Genomic DNA, 12020 nt, shown 5'->3' with positions numbered 1-12020 from the left:
AGTGAGGGTATTTGAATATTGGTTTGAAACTGGTTCTCATCACTCTCTTTTAGATAGAATTATCCTAAGGAGTTTGAAATGATACTGATTAGTTGGCCTGATACCTGACGAAATACATTAGATCTCTGGGTTGCAATCAAGTTATCAATATTTTAAAATTCATTTAGATGTTTAACAATACAAAGCTAACATTGAGAAGTCTGAAGTTATAATACCAAAAAATATTAATGTGAATTCCAGATTTTGGTGCATATACTGAAACTGCCTAGTTCAAATACTTTCAAAAAAGATGTCATTTTCTGCTTCAAGTATTGAAAGATATTTAGAGTTACTTTATCTTATAGAGTTACTTTGGACTAATGTTTTTAATGGCTTTAAAGAATTACAACATCATGTTACCAAAGTAATGATGTGTCAACACCTGCTAACATAAAATAGGTGTTATGTTTTTAGCAGCTAATGCTAGATTAATGTCATGTTAGTCACAGGAAGTTTAAAATCAGTTTCAATGCATATCAGTGGTTTAAAGAAAATAGATCAGTAGTACAGTGAATATTACCCTTTCAAGCATTTCTTTTATGTGATGCACCCTGCTGAATTGAATAAGGTTGTGAGGCTAAGATACCATAAAGCAAGGGTGTCAGATTGAAAAAAAAAAAGAAGAAGAAGAAAAGAAGATCCTGAAGAAGAAAAGTTAAAACAGACTTAAGTTATTTTTGTTAACAGTAAATGATAACTTCAGCAATAGAGTGAATATATTACTCTTTAAAATAAAAATTTCTTTCAAATTAAAAGAAGTTAACTTCTATAATTTTTAAAGATTTTTGTGCTAAATCAATTTCATTTTAATGTAAAATTCTTAAAATTGTTATTTTAATCACTACAGCTTGATATAATTTTAGACTAATATTGTTGTATTTGTTCCACTATATTTTTAAAGTAACCTAATAATTGAAAAAAGATAGAATTACAATAGCATTCCTAAGAAAATATGATGTTTTTACTTTGATTCAAAGCCAATGTGTAAATAACCCAAATCATATTTTATTTTATTATAGATCTCACTCATTTCCTGAGTATGTTTGAATGATAGTCTGTAATTATAGTTATTTCATTCTTCCAAAAACATTAACAATGGAGAGAAATTCAAATCAATATGAGATTTTTAGTTGAAGAGAGTTATTTAAAAGCTTGATTGAGAACAGAATCATTTTGCATATGTCTCTACTGTAAGAAGGTTTAGCAATAAAAAAGTAAAAATATTTTCTAATTTTGCTTAGAATTCTAGTATAAAGCCATGAATTTTATATAAGTTCAAATATAGATTAAATGTGGAATTAGTATGATAAATGATTTGTGTTTCTCAAATTAAATAAAACATATTGAAAATGTCAGCTGCCTAGATACGCACATAGGTGAAATGCAGCATATTCCCTCATTTCAGCAATATAGCCTTAGAACCAGAGCTTATATATTCCTAGTCTTGGGTTCTTCAGTCATTTCCTATAAGATATGCTCACTTATGAGCAATGTCTTCTTAATACAATTATTGGGGCAGAGAGAAGAGCCAAATTACAGTATAATTAAAAGGAATTGTCAGGTACAGTTTTAATCTATTGCCAATTTTAAACCCTGGATCACGTGACAGCCATGACCTTGTCTTAATCCTTGTAAGAAAAGCTACATTTTATTTCATGATCTTCTTTACTAAAAAGATGTTCTCGTTTTTATCCTTTAATTTTGGACCATGTTTCATTTGTCTTGTCCATCCTAATGACTGAATTTATTGACTTTCTGTATTTCTTTTCATTCTTGGTTATGAAATAGTTAATTTTTTGCCTAGTTACAAGTTTCTTTTAATGCCTTATCAAACACAGCTAACAGCAACAAACACATGCAACCAAAAAGCTGTTTTTAACATCTAATCACCCACTACCCTAGGGTAAATAAGCTATGTTAGATATCGTCCAGTTTCTTGCTGGTGCATTTTGTACTGAATATTTTTTACTACTAATGTGGATACTGTCCCATGTTCTGATAATGTTTATTTCCTCACTGCCCAGTGCCCTAAAATAATGCCACAGGTATTAGATTTCAATTTTTGAGAGGCAGCACTTCACTCATAGGTATCAATTTTTGTTTCAGAAAAGATGGGCCAAATGAATTATGCTATTTTAAAAATTCCACAAAATCTCTGTTATTTAAATTTGTAGACTTCATTTTTAAAGAAATTTTAGATTTATAGAAAAATTGAAGAACACATACAGAAAGTTCTCATATGTTCCTCCTTATCACCCAGAGTTTCTCCTATTAACATCTTTTATGAGTGTTTTAGTTTCCTTATAATTGACAGACAATTATTATGAATAACATTAATATGTTATTCATAACATTAATATTAATGGTATTAGGTTTTCGTTGTTATTAGGGTTTGGGTTTTGTTTTGTACACTTCTGTGGCTTTTGACAACTATATAATACCATATATCTGTCATATTATCAGACAGAATAGTTGCACTGCCCTAAAAACTCTCTGTGCTCTACCTATTCATCTTCCTGTCATTTGTTTGAGCCCCTGGCAAACACTGATCTTTTTGTCTCTAAAATTTTGCCTTTTCCAGAAGGTTGTATAGTTAGAATGTACAGTATATAGTCTTTTCAAAATAGTGTCTTTCATTGGCAATATGCATTTTGTTTCCTCATGTCTTTTCATGGCTTGATAGTTTATTTTATTGTTTAATAATATTCCATTGTGTCCATGCACAATACTTTGTCTATTTACTTTTTGAAGGACATTTTGGTTCCTTTTAAGTTTGGCAATTATGAATAAAGATGATTTAGATATTTGGGTGCAAGTGTTTGTGTAAACACAAGTGTTAAACTCTTTTGTATAAATACCATGGAGTGTGATTGCTGGGTGATATGAGACTGTTCAGTTTTATATGAAACTTCCAGACTGTCTTCCAAAGTGTCTTGTACCTTTTTGCAGTCCCACTAGCAATGTATGAGATTTCCTATTGTTCCACATCCTGCCAGCAATTGATTTTGTTAGTATCTTAGATTTTAGCCATTTTAATAAGTGTGTAGTAGTATCTCATTACTGTTTTAGTTTGTTATTCCCTAATGATATATGATGTAAACATCTTTTAACTATGCTTATTTGACACTCATAATGTCTTTTGTAGTGATGTGTATGCTCCCATTTATTTCCCATTATTATTTGGTTGATTGCTTTCTTATTATTGTTTAAGAGTTCTTTGCATATTTACATACAAGTTATTTTTATCTGATATATTTTGCAATATTTCTACCAGTCTGTGGCTTGTCTATGAATTTTCTTAACTGTATTTTTCAGAGACTTTTTTACATTTAATACAGTCCAACTTACCAGTTTTTCTTTCATGTATAGTGCTTTTGGTGGTATATATAAAATGTCATTTCCAAATGGTAGCTTACTTATATTCTCTCCTATTTTATATACTTGCAGTTTAACAGTTTTGCATCTTAAAAGTAAATCTATGAAACATTTTTAAGTTAACTTTTGTGAAATGTGTAAGAAGATTTCTGTCTAGATTTTTTTTTTCTGTGTCTACTTGTTACTCATCAATTTTCCTTTAAATTTTTTTTTACACTCAATTGCCTTTCTTCTTTTCTCAAAGTTTGTTTGATTATATTTGTATGGATATATCCTTTGGTTCTCTATTCTGTTATATTGATCTCTTTGTTAATTATTTCACCAACACCACAGTGTCAACTTTATTATAGCCTTATAGATAGTCTCAATGTCAGATAGTTTCAGTGCTCTGATTTGGTTCTTTATCACGTTGGTTCTTGGTCTTGTGCTTCTCTCTGTAAACTTTAAAATAAGTTCATAGATAGTCACAAAATAATTTGCTGGGATCTTGATTGGGATTTCATTGAATCTGTAGACCAGGTTTGGAATAACTGATATCTTCACAAAATTTAGTCTTGAACATGACTATCTTTATTTAGTTAGACCTTGTATCCATGAACATGAGCTATCTTTATTTAGTTAGACCTTGTTTGATTTCTTTCATCAGAATTTTGTAATTGTTGTGGTCTGAATTTTTGGGTCATCCCTAAACTCATATATTGAAATTCTAACCCCTCAATGTGATGGTGTCGGATGACACCTTTCAGAGGTGATTTGTCCATGAGAGATTAGCAATGAAATTATTTTATAACCCTATTCCCAGGTCTTCCTTCAGTCCCTTTAAAATTGCTGCCATTCATTTCACTTATCCATAAGCTATAATCACGTAATACATTATTGCTACTATTATTTTGAGTAGTTATGGTTATGGAGATGTGAGAGGTGTATGTATTGAGTACATAAAGCCCATTGAAATCTCAAAGAAATTGAGTCACTAGGTAACCAAGTATTAACTATAGAAGAAAACTATAAATCTAATGTTTTTTTTAAATTTTCACCAGGCTTCAGTAGCTTGAAAGTATACTTCGAAAATCTTTGTTGTTATCTTTGGGGCTCTAGCTTCTATTCTGTTTATAAAGATGGTACTTCTATTTTAGTTATAGGACAATGTAAAAATATGTATCATTCAGGTAAATATCATGTAAAAATTTGTATAAATATCTCTTATGTTAGCTATACATCGTGTCAGAGTGCATCTAGCAAGTTCTAGTATGTCTTTCAGTTTCATCTTTTTATAAAATTAAAGCAGTAAATAAAACAATGGCAAAAAATATTGTCATGTTTTTGAATATTCTGGTGGTTGTTATACAAATATCCATAATTCAACACCCAACTTCTCTGAGCCAAGAATATAATCTGTCACAGGGGACAATTATGACAAATTAATTGCATAGTAGAATGTAATTTTACAATGAAGAATAATTATTATTTTATTCCTGTGGTCCATGACTCAGTATTAGCTCATAAAGTGGGACTCTAATAAAGTGCAAAATGATCCTTTGGTTTCTTTAGTAATAACAATTCATTTTAGAGTAATATCTTATGTAAATTAAACAAGATATATGAAAATGTTTAATGCTGTGTCTCTATAATTGTTTAGTGAACTTTATTATAATACTTTAATTTTTCATTAAAACATGTTCCTTTCATTTCCCAGTTTTTATCCATAGTAAAAGCATTATATTTTCAATTCAAAAAGATAATTTGTTATTGAAGAATTACAAACTAATTTAATAAAAAGGAAATATTCTACTATGAATTACTTTGTATTGTTAATGAATATTTAACACCACTTTGAAATGAAGAAGAGGAAGCTCTCTGAGAAGCTAATTTTGATCTCCTGAAGTAAGGGAAATCTAAGTGATTGTGGTTCATCAATTATGTTATTCTTACTGTTCTTGCCAAACATAACCAGTACTTGCAACAGCACTGCTGCCCTAGAAATCCTAGAAAAATGCATATGCCCAATTTATTCATACGATTTTGAACTTCCTGCTTTTGTTTAGTGGTTTTAAAAGAATGTTTTCTCCAAACATAATTTGTTTTCTGCCTGGGTACACAGAAACATTATATTTTCTAGCACTTACCCTTTCTTCTCATGGTGGTAGGTGACAGTATATGACAAGCTTTACTTAACAGAGTGTGAGAAAAATGTATTGCACCACAACCAAATTCACATTGTAATCTCTCCTTCTCAAACCCTCCATCCTCGGGCCTCTGCTGATATTTTGTGGACCATGTGTTAAGGAGTTGAGTTTCACAAGAGAAACAAACCGACAGGATACGGCTTCCTAAAGGCAATTATACTGAAACTTGAGTAATCAATTTTTTAATTTTTTTTAATACAACAGCTAAAATTATGTACCCAAAGCTTATACACTCTTATTTAATTTACATAAGATTGTATACACAGTACAATAGAATGTAATTTGTTCAGTGAGTTTAAGAGATATAATTGAAATTGAACTTTAATATGCAATTTTAAGGAAAGTTTAATGAATTTTTTGAAATATGGTTTCTGTTAATATAATGCATTTTTATTTAATACTATAATACAATATGAATGTTATATAGTCTTATAACTATAGTATTACCTATATTTTATATATAGACAAACTATACAAACTTTGTACCCTGATAAAAATTCTCTGAATGTATAACTTGGAGATAAACACAGGTTGAGTTTGCTGGTCTGCTTATATTTTTAACTAAAGGGGATGTAATTTTAAGACTTATATGAAATAAACAGTAAATATAAAACTTTCTTTTACTTCCATAATTTAAATAAATTAATTAAATAATGATATACAACCTTGGAAACACTTTTGGTATATTTTCTGTTTAATACCTTCAACAATGAAGAATTTGAATATTTTGTATACTTGAATGTTTCTTTAGCCTAAATATTTACTTACCATAGATAAGTTTTAATAACAAATTAAATGTAATTAATACTTAAAATAGTATTGATAGAGCCTTAACTTAAGAAATTATTTACTTTATGATTTAGGGCGTTTATACAATGTGGGTGTCTGCTGTGAGAAATAATAAGGTTTCCATGCATTGTATGTGTAGAAATGAATCAGAAAAAATGGTTTTAATGACAGTGAAGCACCCGTCATTTCATTTGGGTTTTTCTTTTCAGTTGAATTTGTAAATGTGAGTTTTAGTCATCATAATTCTGCATGTGTAGTTGTCATCAAAAGAATAAAATATATTTTTAATTTTATAATATTACTTTTTTATAGAAAAATACCAATAGAGTTTTGTATCCACTTCGGGTCATAATGCTATGAATGTTCAATCAATGTTCATTAAGTTTAATGTAATCTCCTCAGCCACATGTAACGTGTCATATATATATCTCAATATATGATATTGATTATAAATACTATACATGCAATCTTGTTTTAAACTTATGGAAAGTCATTAATTAATTTTTCTACAACCAATTTGAGCAGGCCAAATCATATTTGTGACTTAATTAGGTAGGGAAAGAGACAGATTGTTCTCTAATTTAAAAACAACACTCTCCATAGGGTGAAAAATAAAGGATGATGTATCAGGCAATTAGGCATATTTCTATCACTGGAATGACTCTAAAAATTGATCTCAGAAACTAGAAAAAATAAAAATTATTCGAAATAAACATCAACCAAAAATAGCTTTTGTTGTACATAACACAGAATGTAAACTGTATAATGTCTGTATTTATCTTCCAAAAATATCTGCAGTTTTTCTACAATTCAGTGACACTGTGTAAAAAAGCTTTTGCTTTCTCACTTTACTCTGAGCATGAAGCCTAATTATAATATTGTCCCTTTTTCTATTTGAATGTGTCAGTTTTCATATTATGACTTTCACACCTGTACTGGCTAAGATTAAACAGTCATGTCATCTGAGACCACCCAGCAACTAAACTGTGAAAATTAATTTCAATTTCACCTAAGCTCAACCACATGCTGTTTTCCTATTATTCCCATACCAGACTATTTGTGACTTTTGCCTACCAAATGGCTTATTTATTATTATAGATGATACTCTAAAGACTTGTGGTGACAAACTCTATCTAAGATTTCCATTCAACTTTAATAAACACATTTTGTTTGATTGAAGGATATTATGAAATTACTATGTTTTGTTTCTTATTGACAAACATCTAACAGAAAAAATCCTAATGAAAAATATTAAACTCTAAAAAGTATTTATGCTAGCTGGCAATATGTTTGGTAATACTATATAATAAACACATAAATGCCTTATTTAAGTAGTTTGTTTTTACAAAAAGTGTTTAAAAATAAACACTGACAATTAAAATAAATAGAAAAAGCTACAATCACAGAGATTTGATAATTGTCTCTTCATTACTTTTAAAATATTTTTATTTTTTTGAAGAGAGGGGACAAGAGGGAAGAAAGGAGAGAGATACTTCAATATGCAAGAGAAACATTGATCAGTTGCCTCTTTACTGTAATATGAATATGTATGTATATACATTTGTCTATGTATTTGTTAGTGTGTATATACATACATACATATATAGGAGGATATCAATGAAATTTTTCATAAAGTATTAGTGTTTAGAACCCACTAGCATACAGCAATAATTTCATCATGACCAAGTGGAGGTTTTCCCTGGGATTCAAAACCATTTTAACTTTGAATACCAGTCAGTGTTATCTACCATATTAATAAATCAGAAAAAAAAATACAAGATTGGCGGAGGAGGTAAAAGGGTGGAGGGATTGAGCAAAAAGGAAAAAGAAATCATGGACATGGACAAGAGTGTGGTGATTGGGGGGGCAAAAGATATAAGGGGACTAAATGGTAATGTAAGAATGCAATAAAAAAAAATCATTCTACTAAATGCAAGTAAATCTGAAAAAAATCAACAATATTTATGATAAGAATTCCTAGAAAACTGGAATAAAAAATAGGAGCTCCCTCAATCTAATGAAGTGTAGCTTTAAAAAATAGAGCTAACATTGTACTTAATGACAAATATAAAACACTACCGCTTGAAGATCAGGAAGAAGTCAAGGATGAGTATCTTCATCATTTCTAGCAATGTTGCACTATGGTCGTAGATAATACAACAAACCGGCGAGGGAGAGATAGGAAGCCGTGGAAAAAAGAGACTAAGGGAGGGAACAAGAGAGAATAAGAGAGGTGGGGAGAGGGAATTGTGAAGAGAAAAAGGAAGGGAGAAAATGCACTTTGGAACAAAGCAGTAAACCTATTTTATGTGCAGAGGATATGATCAAGTAAGTGGAAAATCTGTGTAATCTCAAAAAAAAAAAAAAACCTATCTAATTTTAGCAGGTCATTACATGCTAGGTCAATATACAAAAACAATTATATATACAAACACCTGAAAATTAAAAGTAAAAAAAAAACCCAAAAAACTACCACTTAAGTAGATTTTAATGACATAAAATATTTAGAAGTAAGTTTATATATGTGCAAGATTTACAAACTGAAAACTCAAAATAGTATTGAGAAAAAGTAACAAATACCAAAATAAACCAATAGATATACCTTATTATTGGATTGGAATGCTTAATGTGGTTAAGGTATAATTTATTGTGACATTAAATTATAGATTCCTTGAAATGCCAGTCAAAATACCTGCAAACTGCTACAGAGATCAAGGTTGTTCCAAATGTTTTTGGAAATGCTAAGGACATAGTACAGAAAAAACAAGGGACAAATTTAGAGAACTAACACTACTTAATTCACTGGCCTACTAAAAAACTATAGTACACAAGACAGTGCAGTATAGTATAAGGACTGACGTGGATCAATGGAACAAAATAAAATTTCAGAAATAAACAATACTTACACAGTCAGTTAATGTTAAAGAAATGTGTGGAAGTATTTCAGTGAAAGGAAGGCTACACTTTTTGACAAATTGTGCTGGAACAACTGGACATTCATGTGGACAAAATCTTGAACCATACATACCAAAAGTAAATTAAAATAGATCACAGACCTAAACATAAAAGCATCAAAATTTAAAGCATATGCTCTTTAAAAACACTTCTGAGAAACTAAAAAAAATCCTAATTTTCGCATGTATATATTTTATACAGAATAATTTGTAAATATTTTAATTAGTTAATAACACAACTAATCCAGTTACAAACAGGCAAATATTTTGAACAAACACTTGACAGACATAGCCCTCAATATCACTAGTCATGAGATTAATGCAAATTAAAACTACCATGAAATAATCTCATTAGAATGATAAAAATTGAAGAGATGAGCAATATCAAGGGTTGATAAGCATGTGAAGAAACCAAAATCATGTGGAAAACAGTTTGGAAGTTTCTTTTAACATTAAGTATATACTTACCAAACAGCCTACTAATTATACTCCTAGATATTTAGTCAGAAAAAATGAAAACACATATCTGTGAAAATGACTACATACTAGATGCTACAAAAGTCTTAAATGGGCAAAACTAATCTGTAGTGTTAGAAACAAGACCACTGGTTTCCCAGGCCTAGGGATTTACAGAGGGGTGTGGGGGAAAGTAGTCTTAGAATGAACCAGAAGGAATTAATTATTTGGTTAATAGAATTATTTTATGTTGCTTTTGGTGCTGGTTACTTGAGTATGTGAATCTGTCACAATTAAACGTGTATATACTTAATATAAGTTTGTTATATTCAGACAGTGTGATGTAATATACATGAAACACCAAAGACAGACCAGATCTCAGTGAAGATTTTCAACAGAACCTGTTTCACAACTTTTAATAAGCAAAATTTTCTCCCACCAGAAGTGAATGGAAAGATGAAAAGAATGACAACTAAAAGAGGATTTTATTGGGAAGATTATTTAAAGAAAATTGTCCTCAGACTGTAATCCCCACTCCTACTACCACAGTCATATATTAAAGAGAGAATGAGTGAGGGTCTCTGGCTTAAATGTAAAGTGAGCTTGGCTTAAATGTTTACAGAGTTTGGTTAGATGTTATTAAGGAATAAATTGTATCATTCAAGAAGATATGTTGAAGTCCTAACTCCAGGTATTTATAAATGTGACATTACTTAAAATAGGGTCTTTGCAGATGGGGCCATTAAGGTGTGTTCTAATTCGAAAAGACTGGTGTTTTTATGAGATGAGAATAGACATACAGTCCCATGAGGGAAGAGTGTCGATTAATGACAGAAGCGAATTGAAGTCCTGTAGTTGTAATCCCAGGGTCACCAAGGGTTGCTGGGAAACCACCAAAGCTAGGAAGAGGCAAGAAAGAATTCTCCCTAATAGTTTCAGAGGGAGCATGGCCCTGCCAACACCTTGGTTTCAGGATTCCAGCCTCCAGAACGGTGAGACAATAGATTAATATCTTTCTGAGTCTCCAAGTCTGTGGCACTTGGTTAATGTCTGTATTAGTTTCCAAGGGCTGATTTTTCATTAAGCAACATGATGACTGTCAAGGAGCAGAATATACCACCCCAAAATGTGCCACTTGGGCATGTGAATTGCTTTGAGCTGAAGTCCATTAAGACACAGCATACACAGGAAAAGCTTTTTACTTCCCTCTTAGCTACCTAAAAGAATTTAGATAGGAAGCTTGTACCAAGAAGTGAGCTATTACCAGAGATAACTTGATATCAGAAAGATTATTTACATGGCATGGCAATCATTTGTTTACCAAACATTTGCACTTCTCATCTTCTTGTGAATTGTTTTCCTCTACTTTTGAAGCTCAGATCTCTTCCATTTTCTCTTTAGCTAGAGACGTTACATAAGCTTCACCTACCTGACTCTAAGATTTCATATCTTTGTTGGTCTCCTTACATATGTTATTACATTTATTTTTTTTCCTGATAATCTGTTGTATGCCAATCTGATTATTAGACCAGTCAAAGAACCTAGAAGAGAGAGAAGGCAGAAAAACTTTTTCATCTTTACCTTTTTACAGAGGAAATCTAAGAAGATGAAAAGTTTAACTAGGTGTTTCAATGATTAAAAGAAGGGGCAAGTTAATTCTGTTTTGGACTTAGCCTCTACTCTCATATTTTTTCAGGCCAAAGATTATGTTAATGTTTTCTGTAGACCACATGTAGTATATTGGGAGATAGCCAGGATGGAATTAAGTCCTGCCCAAACCAAGACAAGTGTCTCCAGTGAAGACATAGAAATTACATGAAATGAATTGCTGGAAAGTCAGAATTTGGAAATAAATTACCAGCTGAACGAACATAAAGGTCAACATTAAGTTAACGGAGTTTTAGTTGATGGACCCAGAGTGGGTACATGGGAAAAGCAATACACTTCAAATATTTCCCAAGAAAAAGAATATGTTAAGCTCTTTCGGAGAGTAGCCGTGAGGTAGGAGTAGCCGTGAGGGGGGTACTTGCTGTACCCCCCACCTTTCCTATTTTTGCTCTGACTCGGGAGGGGTCAAAAGCAACAGTTAGTGAGTGGCAAATGAGGACAGCAAGGCTCCAACTTTTTGCTCTTTTTAACTTTCTTCCAACCTGAATTGCACTGATTAAAGGAAGAAAAACAAGAGACTTCAATTTAGATCAAAGTGTTGAGCAATAACTGG

Source organism: Pteronotus mesoamericanus, unplaced genomic scaffold (assembly GCF_021234165.1).
Source record: "Pteronotus mesoamericanus isolate MK-2021 breed Mesoamerican mustached bat unplaced genomic scaffold, CSHL_Meso_final contig_56, whole genome shotgun sequence".
NCBI classification, from domain to species: Eukaryota; Metazoa; Chordata; class Mammalia; order Chiroptera; family Mormoopidae; genus Pteronotus; species Pteronotus mesoamericanus.
The sequence above is the reverse complement of the archived record's forward strand: the minus strand, read 5'-3'. Positions refer to the sequence as shown.